We start from the raw sequence: 24026 nt of genomic DNA on the forward strand, positions 1-24026 counted from the left end.
ACCTTCTCCATGCCAACATGCAGGTGTGTCAGCTGTGCTTCCTACAGACAGCACAGAAGCCCCAAGCCTGCCAAGGCCAGCACCTCTTCAACGCCCAGAAGCAGGTGCATCAACACTTCAAACTGCACCACCTCTTGCCAATGGCGACGTAGGTTCCAGCAATGATCAATGACTGAATCGACAACCAGCACAAATTTTAGAGACTACACCACAGCTGAACGCTCATGCAACATCATTTTATCCTGATATGCCTCACCCTTATTCACCAGAGAACTTTCCCACCCAAGGGGTCCCACAAGCCCCTCTGGCATCAAGGAGTCAGAGACCAGATCTTCCTGACTACGCCAGACACACATCGAGAGAGATCAAATCATTCTGACTACTCCAGACATACGACCCATCGAGAGCTCCTCACCAATAGCCTCTCAAGGTTTGATGACTCTCCAGAAAACCACATCCTGGAGAACAACCTTCAAAGCTGTTGTTGATGATCTCAACCTTATCGCCAGAGAGGAACTTGTTTTACTCGTAAAGTGGCTGGGCCCAGGATATGTGACACAGGTCTCGCTGAAGCATGGGCACGGCTTGAACAAGCCTTCGGAAGCCCAGAAGCATTAGTGAAAGCTCTATTAAAAAAACTACACAACTTTCCGAAGTTAGGCGACAACGACAATCACAAGCTCCAAGAACTAAGTGATCTCCTTAGGGAGATAGAATTGGCAAAAGCAGACCCGCGCCTATCTGGTCTAAACTACTTGGACACTGCCTATGGTGTCAATCCAGTGGTGGCAAAGCTGCCATACGACTTGCAACAGGAATGGAAACAGCAAGGTGCAGACTACAAAGAATACTACGGTGTTTCTTTCCCTCCATTCTCATATTTCTGCAGGTTCATCAGCCACCAAACCTGGAGAAGAAACGATCCCAGCTTTGACATCGATGAATCCAGTGTGCCTGCTCCATCATCATCATCAAGATTCACCGGCAGACACACCTGGATAAGAAACGACCAGTTTCAACCACCCTCAATCCAGTGTGCCTACTGCACCATCATCATCAAGGTATGATAACACCACAGTTAAACACAGAAACATACGTGGAGCTGTGTTTATAAACAAGATGTACATCTCACCTCCTGTACCATCCCCTACTCCATGGAGTGGGTCAGGTGGTGGAGATGAACATCCTAATTGTCAGTGTCCTATTCATAAAAAACCTCACCCTCTCAAGAAATGTCGTGAGCTTAGAGCTAAGACTATACAAGAGCGGAAAGAGGTCCTCCAAAAACTTGGAATATGCTACAGGTGCTGTGCTTCACATGACCATTTTGCTAAAAATTGTACAGCCTTTGCCAAGTGCACAGAATGCGATAGCGACAAACACGATACAGCTATGCATCCTGCTCCACTTCTAGGCAATCCACAGCAACCACCTGTATCCAACCCTGCTTCAAATTATGGCGGGGAGCAACACAGCGGGGAGCATCAGAGTCATGCTCCAGTCACAAAGGTCTCATCTTAACTCCTATCTTCAAGTTAGAGACCTTGTTCTGTTTAAGGACCAACGACCTCAAGAATCGAAGGGCATCAAAAACTTTCATCAGACCATCGCAGAACTTGTCCTGCTTTTGCCCTTGAAGACTGAACTCATTGTTTTCCTTGTTGAATCCTGACTTCAAGAAGAAAAGTGCCTTCAACTTGATCCAGACTATTGAGGCCTGAAAAGGCAATTGTTATTATTGCAATATATACGCATGTGTTTTGTTTTTTTATATATCTTTCAGGTCTTGAACACAAGCAAAACCTCAGCCTGAAACGGCAGTTTTATTATTGCACTATGTATGCATGTTTATTTTAATATCTCAGGTTTTATGTCCTATATGTATGCATGTAATTTCTTATATCTCTCAGGGTTCATGTCTTATATATCTCATGTTGATTTTTATATCTTTCAGGTTTTATACCTCATATGTATGCATGTTTATTTTATATTTCTCAGGTTTTTATGTCTATCTCAGGTTTATTACTTATATCTCTCAGGTGTTTATGACGACAAGCAAACCACACACTTGTATTTGCATTTGTATAACTACCGTTATATGGTTTATATTGTGGTATTATGTAATACCAGACGGGGAGTGTGCTGCCACCACGTGGCTGTGTGGAAAAATTACAATGTGGGCAGTCAGACCCTCCTACCCTATGATGTATTTCCTCTTCCCTCCCCTTTCTGGGATGGACTTCCTCCTCCTTTGTCCCTAGAGATTTTCATTCTCCATTAGCCAGCAGACATGTGATAACTAGCAGACTCAATGTGCAGACGCTGGGAGTATTACCATTTTCTGACCTTGGAGATACCTTGGAAATATCTTGGAAATGCTGTACAAACATCATCTTAGTGCACCCCACCTACTGTATTCGACTCTACATGCAACAAAGGTATTTTTATATGATAAAGGGTGTTTCCACGAGTTCAAACTATCTGAAGAGAGCTGTTAATGTTAATGATATCTGCTTATATAGACCATAGAAGTCTTAACAAGAGATTAATTAAAGTAACTAATACACACGTCTTTATGCCTCTCTTTTATGTCCTGTCTCACTTTATGTCCTGCCTTACGACTGTGTAGCAATGCACAGTTTGAACCACATCATTAAGTTTGTGATGTCATGACCGTGGTGGGTCTCATCAGCAAGAATGATGAGTCAGCATATAGAGGAGGTGGAGAACCTAATAGACTGGTGCAAAGCCAACAACCTGTCTCTGAATGTAGACAAAAGAAAAGAGATGGTTGTTGACTTCAGGAGGACAAAATACGACCGCTCTCAGCTGAACATCCATGGCTCCTTCGTGGAGATCGTAAGGAGCACCCCCTTTTAGGAACTCTTACATGACTTCTAAGGGTTGAACAAGTATGAAAAACTCTTCCACTATCAGGGTCTGTTAGGACTTCACCCATGTGAGTTTTTTGGTATCTCCCTTTTAAGCAAAACATTTCTACACTCTATGAGACTTTATGGCTTCATTCTTTTATGGACCTTTTGATGACTTACAAGGTGTTGTTTTTGGGAAAAGCATTTCCCACACTCAACACATTCGTACGGCTTCTCCCCAGTGTGGATTCTCTCATGAACCCGAAGCAGTGATGCTGTGAGAAAACCTTTCCCACACACCCCACATTTAAAGGGCTTTTCTCCTGTGTGCCCCTTTTGGTGTCTCCGGAGTTCAGCAGAATCCAGAAATCGCTTGTCACATTCTGGGCATTGATAGGGCCTGAATCCGGTGTGAAGTCTCTCATGTCGAGTTAGGTGTGACCTTTCGAAGAAACATCTCCCACACTCCGGGCATTTATATGGTCTCTCCCCACTGTGGGTTTTCTGATGTTTCAAAAGTCTGTGTTTCTGAGTGAAAGATTTCTCACACATTGAGCACTTATGGGGCTTCTCTCCTGTATGAACATTCCAGTGACTTCTAAGTTGAGATGAATAAATAAATGCTTTGCCACAGTCTAAACATTTGAACTTTTTTTCCCCTCTATGAATTTTCTCATGTTCTCTGAGGGTTGATATCGTACAAAAAAATTTTCCACACTCAACGCACTGATAGGGTTTCTCCCCTGTGTGGAGTATTTGATGTCGAAAAAAACTTTCCTTTAGAGAAAAACATTTCTCACAATCGTTACATTTATAGGGTTTTTCTCCCGTGTGCGTCTTTTGGTGAGTCCAAAGTGTGGAAGACCTCCCAAATCGTTTCTCACATTGTGGGCATTCATGGGGTCTTTCCCCAGTGTGGGTTCTCTGATGTCGCTGCAGGGCTGATTTGCTGGAAAAACATTTCCCACATTCTTGGCACGTTTTGCTATCCTCCTCTGTGTGTGTTTTATTATGCGTGCAAAGAGATGAACTCCGAGTGAAACATTTTCCACACACTAAACATTTATAAGGTTTTATCTCCATGTGAATCTTCCCGTGGATTTTGAGACTTGTTTTTCGAACAAAAGATTTCCCACACTCCAAACCTTGGTAAGATTTTTGTCTAGTGTTGATTTGTTGATGTTTAAGCATCTCTGAGTTTTGAGAAAAGCAAAGCCCACATTGCACACAATTGCAGGGTTTCTCCTCAGTTGGGCTTTTCTGAGGCCTGGAAAAACACTGAGGCCTTCCTGAGGTCTCTTTCCCTGGGGGATACGCTAATGAGCCCTGATGTCCCAACCTTTAGCAAAATGCTTCCCACACTCTCCACATTTGTAAGGCTTCAGTCCAGGGTGGCTCCAGAGATATTTGGGAAAGCCCCACAGCCACGAAATGAGTTCCCACACTTCAAACACAGATGGGATCCATTCCCCATGTCCAGCTTCCAGTAAATCAAAAGGAGGGATTTGTGAGCAAAGGATATTTCGCACTCAGAGCACTTGAAGAGTCTCTTCTGGTTCCTCTGAGGGGACCTTCTATTGAAGTATTTCTCCACCCAGCATCATTTCCGGCACCTTCTCAGTTGCAGGGCTTTCTAAACGCAGAAAATCTAACTGGAACGTTGTCCACTTTTCTTGAGGTCACCTGCTGGATGAAGGAAAAAGAAGAAAAAAGAGAAAGATTCATGATGGCTGACAGAATAGCAATAGCTCTTAAGACATATATACCGCTTCACAGTGCTTTACAGCCCTCTCCAAGTGGTTTACAGAGTCAGCAGATTGCCCCCCAACAATCTGGGTCCTTGTTTTAGTGACCTCAGAAGGATGGAAGGCTGAGTCAACTATGAGCAGGTGAGAATCAAACTGCTGGCAGTTGGCAGTTAGCCTGCAATACTGCATTCTAACCACTGCACTATCATGGCTTTCCCTGTTGCGCTGATTTGCCTGCCTAAACTGTTAATGATCCCTGCCTTTTCCTTTTTCTGTTTTGTGTGTGTATGTGTGTGATGCTCTATGATGTGAGAAAACATGGCAAAGACCCCCACCCCGTAGACTTTCTATATATCAAGTATATTGATATATCATTAGCCTGTAATTCTGCATTCTAACCACTGCGCTATCATGGCTTTCCTTTTTGCTCCCCATTTGCCTGCCTTTTCCTTTTTGTCAGTTGTGTGTGTTTGTGTGTGAGATACTCTATGATGTGAGAAAACGCAACAAAGATCCCCGCCCCATACACTTTGTATATGTCAGGTAGCTCCAATGGAGAGAGAACCAATGCAGTTATTCATGGATACTGTTCTTTGGGCCTCCACAGAGTGAACATGGGGTACTCCTAAGAAGGCTTTCTATTATTCCTTTATAGTTTAGGAAGGGTGTAAATATATTCATCAGGGTCAACAATACGTCATGGTGGGGGTTGAGACCCCCATTTCCCGAAAGGGAGGATGATGGTTTCCTTTGGCCAAAACGTCTACCTGGTGGTCCTACCTGTCCAAGATAGACTTTGGGCTCCAATATCACCCAGTTTCTTTTGGCTTCCTGTGTTGCATCCACCCAACCACTGGAGTCACTTGACCAACGGGAGCAGCACCAGAAACCATGGTTAAATTAGCAATACTTTAGTTGAGGGATGAGTAATTTCTGATCTGAAAACTGATTCCCTCTTTGGGAGGGTGTGATGGGGTGAAACTCAAATTTTATCTTATGGCCTTTACGGTTTAATAAAATTATAGTACGGTATTAAGTTTTTCTCCTCTTATATTTCATCATTTCCTCTTTTGTTGTCATTGAATTCTGCAGTTTGAGGTCTTGGTCAAGTCCAACATCCATCCTGAACCCCTTCCTCTTCCCTCCCCCATTCCCTCTTTCCCCCCTTTCTCATCTGCAGTTCTGTTCATTTTTCCCTTCCTTTCCCCTCCATTTCTCTCCGAAGCTGCTTCTACCATTTGCTAGTTTCCTTCCTAAATCAGCCACCAAGAAGCAGCTGCCGCATCACAGCCTCTTTCAAGAAGAAACCAGGGAAATAACGGTTTTTAGAGATTCTACCCAGCTTTGTAGAAACCAAAGAAAACCAAAGCATTGGAATAAAATCCAGGACATTCGTACTTCTCTATTTAGATTAAGAAGAAGGAAAGAGGATCTTTTCTGGTTAGGGAGAATAAAGGTAAAGGTTCCCCCGCATATGCGTGCTAGTCGTTTTCGACTCTAGGGGCCGGTGCTCATCTCCGTTTCAAAGCCGAAGACCCAGCACTTGTCCGAGGACGTCTCCGTGGTCATGTGGCCGGCATGACTAGACGCCAAAGGCGCACGGAAGGCTGTTACCTTCCAACCGTAGTGGTCCCTATTTTTCTACTTCCATTTTTACGTGCTTTCGAACTGCTAGGTTGGCAGAAGCTGGGACGAGTAACAGGCGCTCACTCTGTTAACAGGCGCTCACTCTGTTACGCGGCACTCGGGATTCGACCCGCCAAACAGCCGACCTTCTGATCGACAAGCTCAGAGGACATAAATCCCAGTTACAAAGTAGGAGATATAAGAAACGTACCCAAGATGAATAAAGCAGGGCTTTTCCACTGGTCACATGCGTACCACAACCAGTGTTACTTCGGCACCTGGCATAAAATGGGACAAAACTCATTTAACAAATTTCTCACTTAGCAACATGAATTTTGGGCTCAATTGTGGTTGTAGGTTGATGACTATCTGTACACCCACTTACCACACTTTTAATGGGAAACTTGTGCCTGTTTCTTTGACATTAATCTTTGCACTATTCTATCCCCTTCTCTTCTTCTGGTTGTCTCAAAGAAGCCTGTGGGATAGACAGCATCACCACCAGATGGATTTGTAACTAGCTGACAAAACTGTACTCAACGAGTAGCCCTTAATGGTACTGCATCTGCATAGAGGGAAGTAAACAGTGGGGTACCACAAGGTTCTGTTTTAGGCCCAGTAGTCTTCAAAATCTTCTTAAATGACTTAGATGAGGGAATAAAAGGGGAAGTCATCAAATTTGCAGATGACACTAAGCTGGCGGAAATAGCCAACACCCCAGAAGAGAAGCTCAGCATCCAAAAGGATCTTGACAGACTTGAACAACGGTCGCAATGCAACAACATGAAATTTAGTGTGGAGAAAAGCAAGGTTTTACACGTAGGCAGGAAAAACTAAAGGTGCAAATTCAGATTAGGCGAAAAAATGGATCAAAAACAGTTAACTGTGAGAGCGACCTCGGAGTCCAGTGGACAATCACTCCCAGTGAAGGGAGAAGGTGGGTCTTTCTTTTTTATTGTTTTTAGCTGGGCACATGTTTAATTCTTTTTTAACTTTTGTATTTTTGTATTTTTATATATCTGCCCTGTTCACCGCCCTGAGTCCTTCGGGAGAAGGGCGGTATATAAATAAAATTATTATTATTATTCTTTGCATTGCCCCATATTCCCCCCCAAATTCTTAAAAATAAAAAGCCCCCCCCTTTTCCTCCATGGGGCGACCCCCCACCCAAATCCTTTCCCCCGGAGGCTCCCCGTCCAGCCCTGCCTCCAGCCGGGATCCTGGCAGGCTCAGCCACCCTCCGGGGACCCAGGGGGGACTCGGGGCTACCTTCCTCCTGGCCGGCCGAGGGAGAGCAGGAGCAGCCCCACCTGCCCGGAGCGGGGCCGAGGAGCAGCCTGGCCGGACGCCCAGAAGTTGCACCGCCGCCCGAAAAGCCCCAAAAGGCGGGAAAGAAAAAAAATCCTCCGCAACGGAGCTCGGAAACCTCAGATGCTGGGAGGGAGGGGGGGCGGAGTAGGGAGAACGAGAGGAGCTTCCTAGAGAGGCGCCTCGGAGACTTCTTTCGGCTTTTCCGGTTCCATTTCCTCTCCCACGGGAGAGTGGGCGCTCTGGCCCTTGCTTCCTCTACTCCTCTGGTAGATCCACCGGAGTTTCGGGGCTCGGAAAGCGCCGCTTCCTCCTCGGAGGGCGCCGGGCGAGCCGCTTCTTTGACAGCCGGGCGGAGTCCGGAGAGGCCGGGAGCCTTTCCCTCCCTCCCTCCCTTCTCGCTCTCTGGTTCCCCCTGACGTTTTGGGGAGGACTCGGACGAGGGATCCCACATTCAGCACCTGGCAAGGCTGACATGGCTGTGGAGGATGGGCTGCGTAGTAGAGAGGTGGGCGAGACGAAGCTTCTGCCGAATCCAAACAGGCTGCGGTGTTTACGGAGAGTGGGCTTAATCGTGGCTTAATCATAGTTTACTCCCAGCCCTGGAAGTCAGCGCAGCCGGCAGGTCTCCCTGGGAGCTGGAAACAGCAAGCAGATGGAGCCACGTTGCACTCCCTGATCAGGGCTTGTGTGGACCGGTGATTTGCCTGCTTTAGAAAATAGCTTAAGTCCTTTCCCTATTGCGCCCTTCGGAGCACCAGGAGACAGCATCCTATAAGCTTTGCTTTCATCCTGGTTTGCTGACCGTGGGGCAACTGGTGGGTTTGTACACGTTTCCAAGCCACAAATGAGCAAGCTTTACGGAATAACAAAGTTGGAATGGAGCTTGGAGGTCTTTGTCTATTCACCACTGATTTTAAAACCAGCTAATGCACTAAAATCTGTTATTTTTTTCCATTAATATTATGGTTTCTTCCAAACTACCACAAGATTATAATCAAAGCCCTTCTTACTTCCGGGCTTCCATCCGCTGCACTCTAGGATACATATTCTATGCTTCTACAGGAAGTCCTTGAATTTACAAAAGTTCATTTACTGAACATTCAAAGTTACAACGGCACTGAAAAAGTTGATTTATCACCATTTTTCACACGTACGACCTTTGCGCATCCCCACGGTCAAGTGGACAAAAGACTCATGACCGTTGCTGTGTCCCAGGGTCACGTGATCACCTTTTGCAGCCTTCCTTCTGACAAGCAAAGTCAATGGGAGAAGCCAGATTCATTTAACAACCGCGTGACTAACTTATCAACTGCAGTGATTCACTCAGCAACTGTGGCAGAAAAGGTCGTAAAATGGGGCAAACCTCATTTAACAAACGTCTCACTTAGCAACAGAAATTGTGGTTCTAGGTCGAGGACTGCCTGTATATATTTCCTGGATTCGTTAATCCTGCCCAGCTCAAAAGAGTTTTCGTGGCTTCCAAGATCTTAGCAGAGCCCTTGGCTTTTTTTCCCTTTCTTCTCTGCACCCCCACTTTTTTCTTTTCCGCTGTCCCGTTTTCTTTTCAAATTCTTAGATTCACAGAGCTACAAGGGATCTATAACAGAATAACAACAATTTTAGTCTTCTAGTCCAACCCTCCCTGCCCAAAGTAGGAGTCCTAATATCATTCCAGAGAATTTCACATTATATTTTAGATTTTCACATGGACATTAGGCTTTCATATTCACTTCTTAAAATTATTTTTTTAAAAAAAAATATATAAAATTTTTAAGTTGCCAACAAAATTTCTAAGGAAATTTCCAATTTCAAATGGACAAACTCCAGGAGGCAAGATGTTCCAATTGGCAAGGAAAAATTTTCTCACGGTACACATTTGTTAAGGTTTTTCTGCTGTTTGGATTTGTCATGTGTATCTGAAGATCTGATTATCAGATAAAAACCTTTGCCACATTCTAAGCCCTGACAAATTTTCTCTCAAGGAAGAATTCACTGATGCTGAAAAAGAGTATTTTTTCAGGCAAAACATACATCACACTCCAAGCATTTATGCTGCATGTTTTCTATATGGACTAGACACTAGAGTATGATTTTTAAGGGATGATTGACAAAAAAAAGCTCTTTCATGATCTAAGAGTTTCTAATGCCCCCACCCCCCCTTTAGGAACTCTTACATCACTTCTAAGGGTTGAACAACTATGAAAAACTGTTCCACCATTAGGGCCTCTTAGGCCTTCTCCCATGTGAGTTTTCTGATATCCCCCTTTTAAGCAAAACATTTCTACACTCTATGAGTCTTTATGGCTTCATTCTTTTATGGACGTTTTGATGACTTCCAAGGTGTTGTTTTCGGGAAAAGCATTTTCCACACTCCCCACATTTGTACGGCTTCTCCCCTGTGTGGATTCTCTGATGATCCCGAAGCAATGTTGATGTGAGAAAACCTTTCTCACACTCCCCACATTTAAAGGGCCTCTCTCCTGTGTGCACCTTCTGGTGTCTCCGGAGTTCAGCCGACTCCACAAATCGCTTGTCGCATTCTGGGCATTGATAGGGCCTTTCTCCGGTGTGAAGTCTCTCATGTCGAATTAGGTGTGACGTTTGGGAGAAACATCTCCCACATTCTGAGCACATTTTATTTTTCGGCAGAGACCTGTAAGGCTTGTCTGCTGTGTGAATCATCTCGTGTTTTCTAACATATTCTTCGCAAGAAAAAGACTTCCCACAATCCGGACATTTATATGGTTTCTCTCCACGGTGGGTCCTCTGATGTCTCAAAAGACTACTTTTGTGAGAAAAACATTTATTGCACTCCGAGCATTTATGGGGCTTCTCTCCTATATGGACTTGCCAGTGACTTCTAAGGCTAGCTGAATGAATAAATGCTTTCCCACAGTCTAAACATTTGTATTGTTTTACCCCTCTGTGAATTTTCTTATGATGTCCGAGGTTTGACACATTCCGAAAAAATTTTCCACACTCGATGCACTGATAGGGTTTCTCCCCTGTATGGATCATCTGATGTCGAAAAAGACTTCCCTTTAGAGAAAAACATTTCTCACAATCGTTACATTTATAGGGTTTTTCTCCCATGTGCGTCTTTTGGTGTCTCCAAAGTGTGGCAGAAGTCCCAAATCGTTTCTTACATTTTGGGCATTCATGGGGTCTTTCGCCAGTGTGGATTCTCTGATGTTGCTGCAGGTTTGATTTGCTGGAAAAACATTTCCCACACTCCAGACATTGATAAGGTTTTTCCCCAGTGTGGACTGTCTCATGTCGCTGCACGGCTGATTTGCTGGAAAAACATTTCCCACATTCCAGACATTCATAAGGTTTTTCCCCAGTGTGGACTCTCTCATGTCGCTGCACGGCTGATTTGCTGGAAAAACATTTCCCACATTCTAGGCACGTTCTGCTTTCCACCTCTGTGTGTGTTTTAATGTGTTTGGAAAGAGATGAACTACGAGTGAAACATTGTCCACACTCTAAACATTTATAAGGTTTTATTTCTATGTGAATTTTCTTGTGGAGTTTTAGACTTGTTTTTCGAACAAAAGATTTCCCACATTCCAGACACTGATAAGGTTTTTGTCCAGTGTGGATCTGTTGATGTTTAACCATCTCTGTGTTTTGAGAAAAGCAAAGCCCACATTGCACACAATTGCAGGGTTTCTCTGCAGTTGGGCTGTTCTGAGGCCTGGAAAAACACTGAGGCCTTCCTGAGGTCTCTTTCCCTGGTGGATAAGCTAATGAGCCCTGATGTCCCAGCCTTTAGAAAAATGTTTCCCACACTCTCCACATTTGTAGGGCTTCAGTCCGGGGTGGCTCCGGAGATGTTTGGGAAAGCCCCACAGCCACGAAATGAGTTCCCACACTTCAACCACAGATGGGATCCATTCCCAACATTCAGTTTGCGGTAATCAAAAGGAGGGATTTGTGAGCAAAGGATATTCCACACTCAGAGCACTTGAAGAGTCTCTCCTGGTTCCTCTGAGGGGACCTTCCATTGAAGTATTTCTCCACCCAGCATCATTTCCGGCACCTTCTCAGTTGCAGGGCTTTCTAACAACTGGAACTTTGTGCACTTTTCCCGGGGTCACCTGCTGGATGAAGGAAAAAGAAGAAAATAAGAGGGGAAGATTCGTGATGACTGACAGAATAGCAATAGCATTTAAGACATATATACCGCTTCACAGTGCTTTACGGCCCTCTGTAAGCAGTTCACAGGAACCAGTATTTTGCCCTCCAATAATCTGGGTCCTCATTTTACAGACCCCGGAAAGATATCAGGCTGAGTCAACCTTGTGCGGGTGAGAATTGAACTGCTGGCAGTCGGTAGTTAGCCTGCAATTCTGCATTTTAACCACTGCGCTGTCACGGCTTTGCCTATTAGTCTCCATTTGTCTGCCTGAATTGTTAATGATCCCAACCTTTTACTTCTTCTCAGTTGTGCGTGTGTGTATGATGCTGTATGATGTGAGAAAACACGGCAAAGACCCCCACTGCATACTCTGTATATGTCAGCCAGTTATAATGCAGAGAGTACAAGCTATTCATGGACACTGTTCTTTGGGCCACCAGAGACTGAACATGGGGTCCTCCTAATATGGATTTCTATTATCCCTTTATAGTTTATGGAGGGTATAAATATATTCATCGGGGTCAGCAATACTTCGTGGTGGGAGTTGACCCCCACTTCCCAAAAGAGAGGCCGATGACATCCTTTGGCCAAAACGTCCACCTGGTGGACCTACCTGCCCAAAATAGTCTGTGGGCTCCAACATCACCCAGTTTCTTTTGGCTTCGTGTGTTGCATCCACCCAACCACCGGAATCACTTCTCCAAGGGCAGCAGCACCAGAAACCATGGTTAAACTAGCAATGCTTTAGTTGAGGGATGTGTAATTTCTGGTCTGAAAACTGATCCCCTCTATGGGAGAGCGTGATGGGGTGAAATTCAAATTTTATCTCATGGCCTTTACGGTTTAATAAAATTATAGTATGGTATTAACACGTTTTTCTCCTCTCAATATATCATCATTTTCCACTTCGGTGTCATTGAATTCTGCAGTTTGAGTTCTTGGTCAAGCCCAACATCCATCCTGAACCCCTTCCTCTTTCTTCTCCCCCCTCCACTCCCTCTTTCCCCCTTTTCTCATCTGCAGCTCTATTCATTTTTCCCTTCTTTTCCCCTCCATTTCTCTCCCAAGCTTCTTCTACCATTTGCTAGTTTTGTTTCTAAATCAGCCACCAAGAAGCAGCTGCCGCATCACAGCCTCTTTCAAGGAGAAACCAGGGAAATAACGGTTTTTAGAAATTATACCCAGCTTTGTAGAAACCAAAGAAAATCAAAGCATTGGAATAAAATCCAGGACATTCGTTCTTCTCCATTTATATTAAACAGAAGGAAAGGGGATCTTTTTTGGTTAGGGAGAATATGAGGACATAAATCTCAGTTACAAAGGAGGAGATATAAGAAAAGTACCCAAGATTAATAAAACAGGGCTTTTCCACCGGTGGCATGCGTACCACAACCGCTGGTACTTCGGCACCTGGCATAAAATGGGACAAAATTCATTTAACAAATTTCTCACTTAGCAACATGAATTTTTGGCTCAATTGTGGTTGTAGGTTGATGACTATCTGTACACCCACTTACCACACTTTTAATGGGAAACTTGTGCCTGTTTCTCTGACATTAATCTTTGCACTATTCTATCCCCTTCTCTTCTTCTGGTTGTCTCAAAGAAGCCTGTGGGTTAGACAGCATCACCACCAGATGGATTTGTAACTAGCTGACAAAACTGTACTCAACGAGTAGTCCTTAATGGTACTACATCTACATAGAGGGAAGTAAACAGTGGGGTACCACAAGGTTCTGATTTAGGCCCAGTAGTCTTCAAAATCTTCATAAATGACTTTGAATGATGAGGGAGTAAAAGGGGAAGTCATCAAATTTGCAGATGACACTAAGCTGGCAGAAGTAGCCAACACCCCAGAAGATCAGCTCAGGATCCAAAAGGATCTTGACAGACTTGAAGAATGGGCCCTATCCAACAACATGAAATTTTGTGTGGAGAAAAGCAAGATTTTACACGTAGGCAGAAAAACCTAAAGGTGCAGGTTCAGATTAGGCGAAACCTGGCTCAAAAACAGTTAACTGTGAGAGGGACCTCGGAGTCGGGCGGGAAATCACTTGAACATTGAACCATCCGTGTGCAAAAGCATGCCAAAAAAGCTAATACAATCCTTGGTTGCATAAATAAGAGCTGTAGAATGAAAATCACAAGAAATATTAGTATAGCAAGTACATTAATAAGATCACAACCTGGTCACATTACAAAACAGATGTTGAGACCCTGCAAAAAGGGCAAAGAAGAGGAGGGGGACCTTTCTTTCCATTGCCCCATATTTCCCCCCCCCACAAATCTTTAAAAATAAAAGGCCCCCTCTTTCCCTCCATGGGGCAGATTTTACACGTAGGCAGGAAAAACTAAAGGTGCAAATTCAGATTAGGCGAAAAATGGATCAAAAACAGTTAACGGTGAGAGGGACCTCGGAGTCCAGTGGGGAATCACTCCCAATGAAGGGAGAAGGCGGGTCTTTCTTTCCATTGCCCCATATTCCCCCCCCCAAATTCTTAAAAATAAAATAAAATAAAAGCCCCCCCCAAATCCTTTCCCCCGGAGGCTCCCCGTCCAGCCCTGCATCCAGCCGGGATCCTGGCAGGCTCAGCCACCCTCCGGGGACCCAGGCGGGGACTCGGGGCTACCTTCCTCCTGGCCGGCCGAGGGAGAGCAGGAGCAGCCCCACCTGCCGAGGAGCAGCCTGGCCGGACGCCCAGAAGTTGCACCGCCGCCCGAAATGCCCCAAAAGGCGGAGAAGAAAAAAAAATCCTCCGCAACGGAGCTATGAAACCTCAGATGCTGGGAGGGAGGGGGAGTAGAGAGAACGAGAGGAGCTTCCTAGAGAGGCGCCATGAAGGTTTCTCCCCGCCCTTTCCGATTTCATTTCCTGCCTTCTGGGAGAGTGGGCGCTCTGGCCCCTCCTTCCTCTACTCCTCCGGTGGAGCGACCGGAGTTTCGGGGTTCGGAAAGCGCCGCTTCCTCCTCGGAGGGCGCCGGGCGAGCCGCTTCTTTGACAGCCGGGCGGAGTCCGGGAGCTTTTCCCTCCCTCCCTCCCTCTCTCCTCCCCGGGATTGGGAAGAGGCGGCCGGGGATCCTCGCTCCTTGCTTCCCCGAGAAATTTTGGGGGGACTCGGGCGAGGGATCCCCCCGTTCGGCACCTGGCAAGGCTGGGATGGCTGTGGAGGATGGGCTGCGTAGTAGGGAGGTGGGCGAGACGAAGTTTCTGCCGAGTCCAAAGAGGCTGCGGTGTTTACGGAGACCGGCCTTAATCGTGGCTTAATCATAGTTTACTCCCAGCCCTGCTTTGATTTGCTCGTGGTTTGCTGACCGTGGGGTAACGGGTGGGTTTGTATAATTTTCCAAGCCACAAATGTGCAAGCTTTACAGAAGAACAAAGTTTGAGCTTGGAGATCTACTAGCCCAGCCCCCTGCCCAAGGAAGAGATCCTATATAGTGTATACCGTTCTAGAAGAATGGCTGTCTAATCTCTTCTTAAAAGCCTGGATGGGTGGAGCACTCAGCTTTTGGAGGCAAGCCATTGCACTGATTAATTGTTCTAAATGTGAGGAAATTCTTCTTTGTTCTAGGCTGCATCTCGGATTAGTTTCCAGCCGTTGCTTCTTGTTTAGCCTTCCGTTGCTTTGTAAAATAGGTTGTCTCCCTCTTCTTTCTGACAGCTTCTCAAACATTGGAAGACTGTCATCCTGTCATCCCGAGTCCTTTTCTTCCTTCACTAGACCAGGGGTAGGCAACCTCGGCTCTTTTATGACTCATGGACTTCAACTCCCAGAATTCCTGAGCCAGCTATGCTGGCTCAGGAATTCTGGGAGTTGAAGTCCATGAGTCATAAAAGAGCCGAGGTTGCCTACCCCTGAACTAGACATAACCATTTCTTACAACCATTCCTCTTGCTTTAGCCTCCTTTCCCTTAATCATATTTGTTGCTCTTCTCTGCAACCTTACTAGTCTCAACATTTTTTCTCTAGCGTCATACAAAATGTACAAAACCCCAAAGATGGGAGTTTGACCCAATTTGGAATTTTTAAACAAGTTCATGAATAAATTGTTTGAAAATGCATTTCAAAAAAAATATATAAATTGGTTTGCATTTTAATGAGCGAAATAAAGTGTTTGACCCCTTCGCCAAACATGACTTAGTCCTTGGTGGCAAAACCCTCGTTGGCTATCACAGAAGTCAGACGGTTTCTTGTAGTTGGCCACCAGGTTTGCACACATCTCAGGAGGGATTTTGTCCGACTCCTCTCTGCAGATCCTCTCCAAATCATTAAGGTTTCGAGGCAGCTTGAACCTTCAGCTCCCTCCAAAGATTTTCCATGGGATTAAAGTCAGGAGACTGGCTAGGACACGCCAGGACATTAATGTGCTTCTCCTTGAGCCACTCTTGTTGCCTTGGCTATGTTTTGGATCATTGTCATTCTGGAATACCCATCCGTGACCCATTTTCAATGCCCTGGCTGAGGGAAGGAGGTTCTCACCCACGATTTGACGGTACATGACCCCGTCCATCATCCCTTTGATGCGGTGAAGTTGTCCTGTTCCCTTAGCAGAAAAACACCCCAAAAGCATGTTTCCACCGCCATGTTTGACGGTGGGGATGATGCTCTTGGGGTCATAGGCAGCGTTCCTCCTCCTTCAAACTTGATGCCAAAGAGCTCGATTTTGGTCTCATCTGACCACAATACTTTCACCCAGTTCTCCCCTGAATCATTCGCATGTTCATTGGCAAACTTCAGCTGGGGCTGTATATTGCTTTCTTGAGCAGGGGGACCTTGTGGGTACTGCAGGATTTCAGTCCTTCATGGCGTAGTGTGTTACCAATTGTTTTCTTGGTGACTATGGTCCCAACTACCATGAGATCATTGACAAGATCCTCCCATGTAGTTCTGGGGTGACTCCTCACCGTTCACATGATCACTGAAACTCCACAAGGTGAGATCTTGCATGGAGCCCCAGACCGAGGAAGATTGACAGTTATTTTGTTTCTTTAATTTGTGAAGAATCACACCAACTGTTGTCACATTCTCACCTTCTCTTTCACAGCCGGGCGGAGGCCGGAAGCCTTTCCCTCTCTTTCCCCCCACCCCGGGATTGGGAAGAGGTGGCCCGGGATCTTTGATCCCTGCTTCCCCCTGAACTTTTGGGAGGTGGGGAGGGGACTCGGGATCCCCCGTCTGGCACCTGCAAGGCTGACATGGCTGTGGAGGATGGGCTGCGTAGTAGGGAGGTGGGCGAGGCAGAGGTTCTGCCGAGTCCAAAGAGGCTGCGGTGTTTACGGAGACCGGCCTTAATCATGTTTTAATCATAGTTGACTCCCTGCCCTGGAAGTCAGCGTAGCCGGCAAATCTCCCTGGGAGCTGGAAACAGCAAGCAGATGGAGCCACGTTGCACTCCCTGATCAGGGCTTGTGTGCAACGGTGATTTGCCTGCTTTAGAAAATAGCTTAGCCTTTTCCCCAGTTGTGCCCTTCGGAGCACCAGGAGAGAGCATCCTATAAGTTTTGCTTTCATCCTGGTTTGCTGACCGTGGGGCAACTGGTGGGTTTGTGCACATTTCCAAGCCACAAATGAGCAAGCTTTACAAATGAGCAAGCTTTACAAATAACAAAGTTGGAATGGAGCTTGGAGGTCTTCTGTATTGTAGCCCAAACCCCTGCCGAAGCAAGAGGTCCTATAGGATTTCCTGCCTGAGCAGTGGGCTGGAGTAGGTGACCTCCAAGGTCCCTTCCATCATCATCATCATCATTATTATTATGACAGTCTTTCCTCTTGAAGAGTTTCCAATTAAACTCTTGGTTTTTCTCCTGCCATATAAGCTTAGATATATCTTCCTGCTATTTCTTTAGCGGTGCACCCGTAGTAGAGATAGGTATTGTTTAAAAGAGAAGCATCAGTCCAGGACACGGATAGGCAACCTTGGCTCTTTTAGCCTAGCTGGCTCAGGAATTCTAAGAGTTGAAGTCCACGAGTCATAAAAGAGCCAAGGTTGCCTACACCTGGTCCAGGAGGTGATATAGTCATTTTTAATTATAGAAATTCTACCCGAGGAAAATTGCACATATTGCACAAACTTGGGGAGAACTGTCTTTAGACAGGCTTGATTGAAGTCCCCAACCTCTGGCTCTGCCTCTGGGAGATCTTCAAAATGTAAGTCTACGATGGCTGACGGGCATGTGGGCAGTTGCCCAAGGCCCAGTGGAAAAAAAAGCAGTGTAAAATTTCACATATAGAGGCTGTTCTGCCTTGCAGATGAGCCTGATGGAGAACAGCTGTAAGAATATTGAGTTGAGGAGAAAAGGGTCGTGGTTTTGAACACAGCATCTCCAGGTTTATTAGCAACTCCTGCTGGGATCTCTTTTTCTTGGAAGTGCTCGTTTGTTATCCTTTGATGGCTGCTGGATGATAGCAGCACCATATTGTTGATGTATTTGTTGCATCCCCCTTGGTGGTGGCAATCTGAGAGAAAAAATGTACACTGGAAAATGTTTCATTTTTAAAAATGCATTGAGTAAGAATTCTTGAAAGCTTTTGAGAAAAAAGGGGTATGAACATTAGGGCAGGGCAAGATGCTCAGAGGTAACTGAGAGATGTGCAACAAGTTTTAATAATAAATAAATTTAATAATAAAAATGCAGCCTTGTCCTAATTATTTTGACATAGAATTGGTGTTCTTTGTAAGAATACCCAGATGCCTTACTTTTCTTTTAAATCGCTTTTTCCCATCAATTCTTTTTGGTCTTCCATTTTCATATTTTGGTCAACTTCGTTGTCTATTCACCACTGATTTTAAAACCAGCTAATGCACTAAAATCTGTTATTTTTTTCCATTAATATTATGGTTTCTTCCAAAAGGTCTTTTAAAACTACCACAAAATTATAAGCCAAGCCCTTTTTACTTCCGGGCTTCCATCCGCTGCCCTCTAGGATACATATTCTATGCTTCTACAGGGAGTCCTTGACTTACAATGGTTCATTTAATGACCGTTCAAAGTTACACCACTGAAAAAAGTTGATTTATGACCGTTTTTCAGAGTTACGACCTTTGCAGCATCCCCACGGTCATGTGATCAAAACTCAGAAGCTTGGCAACCGGCTCATACATATGACCGTTGCTGTGTCCCATGGTCACGTGATCACCTTTTGCAGCCTTCCTTCAGACAAGCAAAGTCAGATTCAGTCAGAAACTACAAAAATTTTCTAATTGGCTTAGGTTCGCTGAAAGACACAAAGGGCCTCCTCAGGGTGCCTCCGATCAAAGAATGCCGATTGGTGGCCCCCAGGGGGAGAGCGTTCTCTGTGGGCGCGCCAGACCTATGGAACCGCTTGCCGGTTGAGCTCCGGACGGCCCCCGACCTCCGCTTCTTCCGGCGTGACTTAAAAACATATCTATTCGAGCAGTTCTGACCTGGTCTGATGGGTTAGGGTTGGGGTTTTAATATGTTTTAATACTGTTTTAAACTGGGCTATATATTTAATCGTTTTTTAACTTTTGTATTCCGCTTTTTTATATTTATTGCCCTGTACACCGCCCTGAGTCCTTCAGGAGAAGGGCAGTATAAAAATATAATTAAATTAAATTAAAATTAAATTAAATTAAAAGTGAAATGCATTATCACAGATAATGGAACTGAGTTTACTAACAAAGGATTCACTGATTTGTTAGTGTCTGTAGGGATAGAGCACAGGCGTTCAGCTCCCTACAGGCCACAACATAATTCTTTTGTAGAGAGGTGTGGCCAAACACTGCAAGCTATGGTTAGAGCTATGCTAGAGGATTCCGGTTTGCCGAATGGTTTGTGGGGGGAAGCAGCTATTTGTGCTAATCATGTATGAAATAATGTGGTTAGTTCAGCTACTGGTAAAATTCCTTTTACGTTATGGCATGGTTGGAAACCTGACCTCAGTTATTTGCATACATTTGGTACTCCTGCATGGGTACATATTACTGCCTCATTAAGAAAGAAGGGAGAACATAGAGCGAGACAGTTAATCTTTGTTGGCTATGAATCAAATCATAAGTCTTTCCGTTTCTGGGAGAAAGGAACCAAGAATGTATATTGTAGTTCAAGTGCTATTTTCCAAGAACAGTCAGGTTGGGATAGGTTAGAAAATGCTGTGTGCATTTCTCCACCAGATTTAACTGATTTCTTAGGAGATTCCAATAAAGAAGAGGAAAAATCTGCCGTTAATATTTTTTTTATTTTAATTCCATTTATATCCCGCCCTTCTCCGAAGACTCAGGGCTTACAAGCTTAGCAGTAGCCTTCATTCTATGTATATGCCTGCTTATTAGGGCTTTCACACACACACACCCCAAGCGGCATTATTACAAAGTCAGCTTAATTGCCCCCAACAATCTGGGTCCTCCATATTAAACAAGAGTCATTGTTAGGGGAGGCTGGGGAGGAGGAGAGAAGTCACTGTACCCACAAGCCCGGTTCTGCCCAGAAGGTCTACTAGAGAGAGACGACCACCAGAATATTATGAGGCAGGGTTGATCTGTCAGGTAGATGTGGAGCCTTCTACTTTTGAAGAGAGAGAAATGTATCCTGAGGAGGAAAGGCAGAAATACAAAAGCAAGTACAAATTGGAAAATTTTTCTAAGATGGCGGACGTGTCGGGCTGAGCTCCGTGAGCTCCGGCTGTGGGGCGTCCTTTCGGAGTCCCTCAGGGGTCTTTTTGGGCCCGCTGGGTAGGGGATGTGGATTGTTAATCCACGAAGCTGAATTACGAGGCAAATAAGGAGGCAGTTTTGCTGTTTGCCTGTTCCATCTGCGTGTCGCCTTTCCCTCGCCTGTTTGTCTCCCGCGGTGTTGCTGGGTTTGGCTGCTTCGGCCTGCCGGTTTCTGCTGCCCTGGTGTCTCCGGACCTCTCCTAGGAGGCTGCGGTCGGCAGCGGGGGTGTTCCCATCTGTTTTGGGCTGCCATGGGCTGTCGGGTCGGCGCTGCTGTTTTGGACGATTTTCGGCCGTTTTCGGCGGTGTTCTCGGCGTCCCTGGAGCTTTCGGCGTCCTCAGAGCCCCAGCTGATCGGCGCTTCCGTGAGAGGGGAGGAGAGCCTGTGCGAGATGCCTGCAGACTATTCTGGCGGCGGCGGCAGCAGCAGCGGCGGCAATGGCGGCAGCGGCGGCGGAGACACTTTGTTGTTGGACCTGCCTGTGCTGTTTTGTTGGCGGCTGCGGCGTCTTCGGGCCGTTTGGCGGCAGAGAAGACAGCCGCTTGTTACTTTATTGATAAGGCTGCCCTTTGTGCTGGTTCTGAGCTACTGCCGGCGATGGAGGTGGTTATGGCGACGGCGTCCTCGGGCTGCTCTGGGCGGTGGAGAGGACGACCATGGCGACAGCGATTCGTTGGGTTCCGGCTGCTTGAGGTGATGGCGGCGACGGTGATGGCGATGGTGGCGTCTCCGAGGCCCATTGGACTGTTTTCCCGGCAGCAACGATATCTGCGGCAACGGTGGCGATATAGCGGACTGCCAACTTATTCATTAACTTATTTATTAACTTATTTATTAACTTTCCATCTGCCTCCTTCTTTCCCCTTTGGACTGGGACGGACCTGGGCACAGGCCACAGTGGGAGAGTGGCCTGTTTTACATCGGCAGCCCCATAGAGGTGGGAGCTCTGTGGGTGCTGCCCCACCCAGGGTGGGCATTTTGGACCATCCCCGGGGGCAGACCCGCGCCCCGTTGTGAGAGGACGGGTTGTGGTGTGCCCCTGGGAGCATCCAACCAAGTGGCAGTTGGTTGGTGGATGGCCCAAATGTCCCACTCCTTTCCTTCGATCCTCCTGTTGGTTTTAATCATTGGACTGCCCTCTCTGGACTTGCTGACTGTATGCATCGATATTCCGATACGGACTTACTCGCCCTCAGGGGTGCCCCCCTCTCCTGGGTACGTCCCGCCTTCTTTTCTATCCCTAGTCTCGATGAGGGGCCCAATTGTTGGGACCCTGAGAGATGGCCGGGTAAGGCCAGGGGTTCTCGATATAAATGTAATAAGAGGCCCCTGGTTAATTTTTTAGTCAAATTTTTTAGGGGGTTGGGGAGGGGGGTGGGGGGTAGTGGTTGTCTGGCGGTGGAGGGTAGCCAAACAACTGTGTTGCAGGCCAGGCCTGGGTCTGACGGCGTTCGGGGGGAGCGGGTTGTGGTTACATCTGGGGCTCATGAGCGGGTCGTGGGATTACCAATTCCCACGACGGGGAAAGGCAGCAGGCGGATAGACGGGGCCATATCGTTACCGGGAGGGCCGTCTCCGCTGTCTACAAGCGGTGAGGCGCTCCGACCCTCTGGTTCTTCCCCGAGGTGCCGGGAGCGAGGATGTGCAGCCTCCTGAGCTCCGGCTGGTGTACCTGAATGCCAGGTCCGTGGTTAATAAAGCTCCCCTCGTTAGGGATTTAGTTGAGGGTGAGCATGCGGACCTGGCTTGCATCACGGAGACTTGGTTGGGCCCAGAGGGTGGGGTCCCTTTGGTTGACCTCTGCCCACCAGGCTTCCGGGTGCTACATCGGCCACGAGCTCAAGGTAGGGGTGGGGGAGTGGCGGTTACCATTAGGGAGACCTTATGTCCGCGGGAGACCACCGTTCCTCAGATAGTCGGGTGTGAGTCTCTCTTTATGAGATTTGGTCCTGGGGCGCAGTTGGGCTTGCTGCTGGTGTACATTTCGCCTAGTCGCACAGCGGCAGCCCTGCCCGAGCTGCTCGATATCCTCTCGGGTTTGGTGGTTGAGTTTCCCAAACTTATAGTTTTGGGAGACTTCAATCTACCATCCCTGGGAGGTTCATCTGAGCTAGCTCGGGAGTTCATGGCTTCCATGGCAGCCATGGACCTGACGCAAGTAATTTCAGAGCCAACTCATGAGGGAGGCCACACCCTTGACCTGATTTTTTTTATCTAGACGGTGGTTGGATGATCTAGGTGGGGGCTCTCCATTTATTATGCCCCTGTCATGGACCGATCATCATCTCCTGCGGCTGGTCTTCCGTTTTGCCACCCCCCGCCGTGGGGGTACGGAGCCAATTAGATGGTACCGCCCCAGACGCTTAATGGATCCTGATAGATTCCAAGCGGCGCTGGGGTCCCCACCTGCCTCCACTGCTCACAGCTCGGCTGATGCCTTAGTGGAAGCCTGGGAAAGGGCAGCCACTGAGGCACTTGACCGGGTTGTACCCTTGCGGCCCCTGACCCGGCGCAGATCCCAGCGAGCTCCATGGTTTTCTGCGGAGCTCCGGGAGATGAAGCGTCGGAAACGGGGCCTAGAGAGCTGCTGGAGGTCTAGCCGATCCGAACCCGACCGGTTGCGGTTAAGAACCTATATTAGGTCTTATCTCGCAGCGATGAGGGTGGCGAGGTGTAATTACTTCTCCACCCTCATCGCGTCCGCAGATAATCGCCCGGCCGCCTTGTTTAGGGTGACTCGCTCACTTCTTAATCAGGAGGTGAGGGAGGATCCCTTGCAGGGTCGTGCCGAGGAATTTAGTCAACATCTGTCGGATAAAATCGCTCGGATTCGGACCGGTTTGGACTCCAGCTGGGCAGAGTCAGGCGATCAGGACACGGGCGGTCTTGTCAATGTTATCTGGGAAGAGTTTGATTCTGTGACCCCTGATGAAGTGGACAGGATTATGGGGAGGCTGAGCTCCTCCACATGTTTGTTGGACCCGTGCCCTTCCTGGCTGGTTTATGCAGCTAGGGAGAGGACACGAGGCTGGCTCCAGGCGGTTATATCTGCTTCTTTGAGTGAGGGTTATTTCCCCACCGTCTTGAAGGAGGCGGTGGTGAGACCTCTCCTCAAGAAGCCTGCCCTGGACCCAGCTGTTTTGAACAACTTTCGTCCAGTCTCCAACCTTCGCTTTCTTGCGAAGGTTGTTGAGAGTGTGGTGGCGCATCAGCTCCCTCTGGTCCTGGATGAAGCGGATTATCTGGACCCCTACCAATCGGGTTTCAGGCCCGGGTACAGCACGGAGACGGCATTGGTCGCTCTGGTGAATGATCTCTGGAGGGCGCGGGATAGGGGATATTCCTCTGTCCTAGTCCTATTAGACCTCTCAGCTGCTTTCGATACCATCGACCATGGTATCTTGCTGCGGCGTCTCAGGGGATTGGGAGTGGGAGGCACAGTTCTTCAGTGGTTCTCCTCCTATCTCCTGGGACGCTCGCAGTCAGTGTTGGCAGGGGGGCAGAGATCGGCCCCTAGGTCTCTCGTTTGTGGAGTTCCTCAGGGGTCGGTTCTCTCGCCTCTCCTGTTCAACATCTATATGAAACCGCTGGGTGAGATCATTCGTGGTTTTGGAGTTGGGTATCATCAGTATGCCGATGATACCCAACTT

At 47.0% G+C, this 24026-nt stretch overlaps 1 long non-coding RNA gene across 2 annotated transcripts; it reads right to left on the minus strand.

Moving 5' to 3' along the window:
• Positions 1 to 3018: 3018 nt before the first annotated feature.
• Positions 3019 to 8171, minus strand: LOC308661259. Of its 2 annotated transcripts, none has more exons than XR_014024929.1 (3): positions 7517 to 8171; positions 6459 to 6525; positions 3019 to 4556 (listed from the first exon to the last, which is right to left on the minus strand). It is a non-coding gene; the product is annotated as an uncharacterized lncRNA (long non-coding RNA). The 2 variants fall into 2 exon arrangements; XR_014024930.1 differs by having other exon boundaries at positions 3019 to 4559.
• Between the last annotated feature and the right edge of the window lie 15855 nt (positions 8172 to 24026).

This window comes from Vipera berus, assembly GCF_964194415.1.
Source record: "Vipera berus genome assembly, chromosome: 2".
Taxonomy (NCBI): domain Eukaryota; kingdom Metazoa; phylum Chordata; class Lepidosauria; order Squamata; family Viperidae; genus Vipera; species Vipera berus.